Genomic DNA, 6,858 nt, shown 5'->3' with positions numbered 1-6,858 from the left:
CAATCACTGAAGGAAGAGTATTTATCTTCAACTATAATTATAGATAGTCTCTTTCTGTTTCATCTTTTTTGCTTTATTAATTTTGAAGCTCTATCATGCCCATTTAGGATTACTACGTTCCTTGATTCCTTTACCATTCTGAAGTATCCTTCTTAATTCCTAGTAAAAGTTCTATTTTAAATTATGCTTTTTCTTGCTGTTAATATAGCCATTCCAACTTTCTTTTCACTAGTCTTTGACTAGTATTTTATCATTTTCTATTCTTTTACTTTTGCTTTATAGGGATATTTATATTTAACTTAGTTTTCTTATAAACAAAATATAGTTGGGTTTAGCTATTTTTATCCAGTCCAACAATCTCTGCCTTTTAATTGGACTGTTTAGACCATTTATGTTTAATTTGATTATTGACAGGTTTGGGTTTAAATATATCATCTAACTATTACCTTTCCATATATTATATAGATATTTTGGTCCTTTTTTCCCCACCCTCTTTTGGGTTTATTAAGCTTTGGGATTTTTTTTAACCTCCACTCTTGGATTATTAGCTATACCTCCTAGTTTTACTGTTTTAATGGTTCTTCTAAGATTTCAATATATATCCTTAACTTACCATAGTCTACCTTCATAAAATATTATGTTACTTCAGTTATAATGTGAACCTTAGAACAACAGGCTTCCATTTTCCCTTCCTTTCCTTTGTGCCATTGTCATCATGCTTTCTACATATGCTTCAAATCCAACAATGCATTATTATTATTACTACTACTACTATTTTAAATATTCAATTGTCTTCTAGAGACAGTTGAAAAATAAGAAAAATCTTTTACTTTAGCCCATATTTACCATTTCCAATATTCTTTATTGCTCTGTATGTGTCCAGGTTTCTATCTGGTATCATTTCTCTTTTTGTATTTTTGATAGTGCAGGTCTATAGGCGACAAATTCTCTCAGTTTCCATTTACCTGAAAAACTCTATTTCATCTTCATTTCTAAACAATATTTTTGCTAGATAAAGAATGGTAGGTCGATGCTTATTTTTTCTCTCTCAGCAGTTCAAATATTATTTCATTATCTCCAGCTTGATGAGAAGTCTGTGAAAGCAGAAGAAAATTATATTAATTATATCAAACCTTACTGCAGCCCCAGCTGAAACCCTGACTGCAGTGTTTTGGGAGTCCCTGAGCCAGAGGCCCTAGCTAAACTGAACCTAGATTCCTGACCAAATGGAAATAATGAGATGATAAACGTTCAATCAAACCCACTAAGTTTAGGGATAATTTGTTTTGCCAAAATAGATATCTGATTCAGAGAATATCCTAAAAACTTCCACACAAAAAAAAGTTAGTTACATGCAGAGTACCAGGAGGAAAGCATTAGACTTCTCTATAGATGTTCTTAAAATTGTGAGAGAAAATTAATTTCAATATACAATTTGGACCAAATTATTAATCAAATGTCAGAGTAAAACACATTATCAGGCATGTAGGGACTGGAACAAATGATCTCCCATGTATTCTTTTTCAGGAAGCTACTGAAGGATGTATTTCACCAAAATAAGAAAATAGGCCAGGCATGCTGGCTCGTGCCTGTAATCCCAATACTTCGGGAGGCCGAGGTGGGCAGATGGCCTGAGCTCAGGAGTTTGAGATCAGCCTGAGCAACATAGTGAGACCCCATATCTACAAAAAATACAAAAATTAGCTGGGTGTGATGGCATGAGCATGTAGTCCCAGCTACTCGGGAGGCTGAGGTGGGAGAATCACTTGAGCCCAGGAGGTTGAGGCTGCAGTGAACCCAGTTCACGCCACTACACTCCAGCCTGAGTAACAGAGTGAGATCTTGTCTCAAATAAATAAATAAATAGAAAGAAAATAAATCAGATGAGAGGAAGGCATGGGATTCAGAAAAAAGTGAATCCAAACCAAGAGAATTCTAGGAATAAAAGTAAAGGGAGGCCAGGCACAGTGGCTCACGTCTGTAATCCCAGCACTTTGGGAGGCTCAGGTGGGCGGGTTACTTGAGGTCAGAAGTTCGAGGCCAGTCTTGCCAACATGGTGAAACCCTGTCTCTACTAAAAATACAAAAATTAGCCGGGCTTGGTGGCATGTACCTGTAATCCCAGCTACTTGGGAGGCTGAGGTGGGAGAATTGCTTGAACCCAGGAGTCAGAGGTTGCAATGAGCTGAGATCGTGCCACTGCACTCTAGCCTGGGCAACAAAGTGAGAGTCTGTCTCAAAAAAATAAATAAATAAAACAAAATTTTAAAAAGTAAAGGGAAAACCCAAAATGGTAACTAAGTAGGAGGCATAACAGCCATCAACTTTGGAATAGGAGAGCTACAAAAGTGTATGCCAAAACAGAAGGTAAATACCCAAACATCCATCTCAAAAATTTGAAAATAGTTGCCTCTGGGTGACAGGAGCCAGGTGAGAAAGGGAGATGGTGGTGAGCAGGAGGTTCCTATCTCACCTACCTATAGGGAAATTTTTGGTTTTTTTTATTTTTGAGATGGAGTCTCACTCTGTAGCCCAGGCTGGGGCGCAGTGGCTCAATCTCAGCTCACTGCAACTTCCACCTCCCAGGTCAAGCAATTCTCCTGCCTCAGCCTCCCGAGTAGCTGGGATTACAGGAATGCGCCTCCATGCCTAGCTAATTTTTGTATTTTTAGTAGAGATGGAGTTTCACCATGTTGGCCAGGCTGGTCTTGAACTCCTGACCTCGTGATCCACCCACCTCGGCCTCCCAAAGTGCTGGGATTACAGCTGTGAGCCACTGCGCTTGGCCCCTATGGGGAAATTCTATCTCAATCCCAGTCAGGTCTTCCCCACACTCGCTATTTCTCCAAAGACAATTTATTTCCTGGATCACAGAACTGATGTGTCCATGAAGAGCTCTAACTTTATGCAGGATTAGTCTTAAGAGTTCAAACATTGTTCGTTCTGCCTTATTTTACATTCATTTTATTCTCAGACAAGCATACTCCTAAGGGCACTGTTTCTTCATTGCTGTAGAATATTCCAGCAACTGAGACACATTGCACCAACCATGATAACCAAGAGAAATGGAATGTGATGATCAGCCAGGCCTGAAGACCCTAAGAAGTGAAAAGAACCTCCACAGCCACTGGAACTTATGGAGCCATGAGTGTGCAATTTGACTAAATCGTGCTGACACGCCAAGCAAGCCGCACAGGCCTGGTGCATTACCTGTCATCACAGGGTCACTCTCCCCTTCCCAGGAGTGGTGTAATAACTATTTATTATAGTCCCGAGGGGAAAAAGAAACTATCCTTGAATGGGTGGAGAGTAAATTTTGGGAGGGACTGTAACTGGGTTATTCAAAACTAGAGTCTTTGGAATCCTCTATTCTTTTTCTTGAGACAGGTTCTCACTTTGTCACCCAGGCTGGAGTGCAGTGGCAAAATCTCGGCTCACTGCCGCCTCAACCTCCCGGGCTCAAGCAATCCTCCCGCCTCAGTCTCCTTAGTAGCTAGGACTATAGGTGTGTGTCACCACGCCAGGCTAGTTTTTTTTTTAACTTTTAGTAGAGACGGGGTGTTTGTTGCCCAGGCTGGTCTCAAACTCTGGGGCTCAAGTGATCCTACCGCCTCAGCCTCCCAAAGTTTTGGGATTACAGGCATGAGCCACCACGCCCCGCCAGAATCCTCTATTGTAACCTAAACAATGAGCATGAAATAGCACAAGGGGCTTAGAGGACTGAGACCCATCACAGCTGAATGCAGGAATTAGGTACCCTGGGGTAGCTTAAACCTCCACTCCCCTCTATTGCTCTGGTCTTTGCCAGAGGTGCGTTCCCTGGTAAATGCAGAGGACATTCGTTGCCTTTGGCTGCACATTTAGAGAAATTACTTCCCTCCAAATGTTCATGGTCTGGTTGAAATAGTATTTTTAGGTGCCTGCCTCCCAAAAAAGGAGGCAAAATGATGTCTCCTGACCTATCGGTACACCGGTACAGCCAGGAAGTCAGAAAATGAACAAAATTGGCCTGTGGGTTGCTTCCTTTGAAGACTAAAGGAACGGCTGAAGAATCAATCCAATGGTGGTATTCTGGCCCTAGCTTTCTGCTGGGACCACTGCCATGGCTCCTGCTTCCTAGTTTTCTAGGAACTAACTTCTTGCCTACTTTGGAGCATGGTTCTTAAGGTTCCTATTGGGTCTGTAATCCTCCAGAATCTTTCCAATAAATTTCTTTGCTTAAGTTAGGTTCTACTACTTCTTGGAACCTAAGAACTCTAATTAATACAGTGGTTAACTGTGGACTGTAGTAAATTGAATGCGGCTATTCCTGTTCTGTCAATCCTATGCCTAATTTTGTTTCTATATTGAAAAATTATCATAAGTAATTCTCAGTTTTCATGAGCTCTCTTAGGAATCAGGCGAATACAGTCTTCTCTCTCCCTGTTAACACCACTAACAATAATATGTTGATGTACCTACTCCAGCTTGATGTCATCATGTCGTGCAATGGAATTTAAACCGATGGCCTAAACTAGAGCCAAATATTATAATTACCCATTACATGGTAATATATTGATTAGGGAGGATAGGAACATAGAAGACAAGGTGTGGGTCATTTAATAAAACAAACCAAGGAGTACAGAAGTGTAAGTTAAAAGCACAGGAAACAACAAGGGACAATACAACGTAAAACCCAAGTTATTCAAAATGGTGACTAATTTCGAATAATTTCCTATATTTCTTCTAGTGTTTCCCTGCCCCTACTTTTGTTTTGTTTTGTTTTGTTTTTTGAGATGGCATCTCGCTCTCTCGCCCAGGGTGGAGTACAGTGGCGTGATCTCAGCTCACTGCAACCTCCACCTCCCGGGTTCAAGCAATTCTGCCTCAGCCTCCCGAGTAGCTGGGACTACAGGCACACACCACCATGCCTGGATAATTTTTTTGTATTTTTAGTAGGGATGGGGTTTCACCGTGTTAGCCAGGATAGTCTTGATCTCCTGACCTCATGATCCATCCACCTTGGGCTCCCAAAGTGCTGGGATTACAGGCGTGAGGCAGCAGCCTGGTCCCCTACTTCTTCTGATACTGGCTGCTGTTAAAATCTGGAGTCGCAGTCCTACTTCACCTGGATCGACAAGGTTGCTAAATACACGAACTCAACACTGATCCTTTTGGTGGAAAAAATGACGCTAGCTACAATATGTCTGCTATCTCCTGTGGGGCCATCTGGGGCAAATTATTGCCCTTTCCCCACCATGCTTGGGTTGGGCCGAATGTGAGGACGAATATGGACTCAAGTTATTATAACATCTGGTTATATAATAGGACATAGTCAATGGGCAAGAGCTGCATCAATATTCAATGGTGGAAGGGACCGAGCCATTCTGTTTTGGTAACTGGCAACTCACTTTTTCTGAAAATAAGTGTCAATGATAATTGGGATATATAAACCTCAAGTCAGCCTCCCGCTGACCGTTCCATGGATTGTTAAGAATTACACTGTGGTGAGCTAATAAGTACAAAAGCCTAAAGCAAATGTTACTGTGAATAACAGGGGAACATTTAGTAAGTGTCCACTGGTCTGAGTGGAGGAGCAAGGATTTTGCATGATGATTATCCCACTCCCCACTCCCAGAAGCACTGCAGCCCCACTTGAGGCAGGTGCCCCTCCCCACATACTTCACTGCTTCCCAGGGATCTCCTGCACAGAGAAAAGCGACTCTCAGTTATGTTCTGGGTTACTCAGTAAATGGGTTATGTAAGTCATTAAATTAATTTCTCATATTTATTACATACACACACAAAAATATCAACAGAGCAAACAAAACTTAAGATTCTAAGAAGGCTGGGGAGTTGAGCCACTGATGTGTGCGTGCTTCTCTATCTCCTCTTCCTGTGTACAGATTAGGATGTGACAGAGTCTTAATTTAAAGTTTGAAACTATAATCCTCATTTCCACGAGAATTTGTAGTAGTAGGGAACCTGAGCTCAGCAAAGGAGGCTGCGGACGAGCCTCCAGTCTTTGGTGAGCCTCTTGTCTTCCTGTAGACTTCACCTCCTCACCTGCCTTTGCGATCCTGGGTTACCATGTTTAGACTCAACTCTAGCTCAGCACCCTCTGGTCTTGGGTAGGTATCAAAAATTAAATCTTTTTGTCTAGCCTTGATTTCACACCCCCTCCCTTATATCTTTCCTATAACATCCAATAAGAGGATATCCTGCTTTCCTCCCTAACCTAGATCGACTCGCCATGGGCACCACCATGTCTAAATGTCAGCAGGACACTTCCAGCCTTCCTCAGTTTGTAACGGACCATTATAGTGCATGGTCTTTTAAATCTGCAATAGGTACACCAGGGGTGACCCCAAATTTTAATTTCCCCTTTATGGATCCTGGAACTATGATATCCTGAAACATTTAAAGGAGGACCAGGGAAGTCACCATGCCAACTAGATTGTTTCATGTATACATGGAAAGATTAGGTTCTGACACAAGTTGCCAAGAAAGTAACCAAAACCTCACTAAAGATGTTGAGAGAACCACTGAGAAGTCCTGTCAATTTCCTGTTCAAGTGTGACCCACTAAGACCACACTCCGCCCCCGATCTCACAACAGCTAAAGACCAAATAATTGACCTCCTCCTCCTTCTCTGCCCCCAGAGTCACCCAAAATCGCCTTGAGTAGAGTTCCAACAAGTGTCCTGATGTTCCACTTTCAAAGATGCCAACCGGAGATGCCTCTTAATCTCATATAAAATTCGGCCTCACCAAGACTCAAGTCACATTTCGAGTGTCCCGGTGTGTTAGGGCACTTGCAGAGAATCTGCTGGTCTTGATTCACTGGTGGGGGCAATTGGTGCCCAGATTAGAAACATGC

The 6,858-nt window shown here is 42.0% G+C and overlaps 1 non-coding gene across 1 annotated transcript; it reads left to right on the top strand.

Annotated features, from left to right (window-relative positions):
* The first annotated feature begins 6,747 nt into the window (after positions 1–6,747).
* On the top strand, positions 6,748–6,858 carry LOC129043306 (small nucleolar RNA SNORA3/SNORA45 family). Its single transcript, XR_008504398.2, has one exon. It is a non-coding gene; the product is annotated as a small nucleolar RNA SNORA3/SNORA45 family (small nucleolar RNA).

The sequence above is a fragment of the Pongo pygmaeus genome, chromosome 7 (genome assembly GCF_028885625.2).
Source record: "Pongo pygmaeus isolate AG05252 chromosome 7, NHGRI_mPonPyg2-v2.0_pri, whole genome shotgun sequence".
Taxonomy (NCBI): domain Eukaryota; kingdom Metazoa; phylum Chordata; class Mammalia; order Primates; family Hominidae; genus Pongo; species Pongo pygmaeus.
The sequence above is the reverse complement of the archived record's forward strand: the minus strand, read 5'-3'. Positions and strand labels throughout refer to the sequence as shown.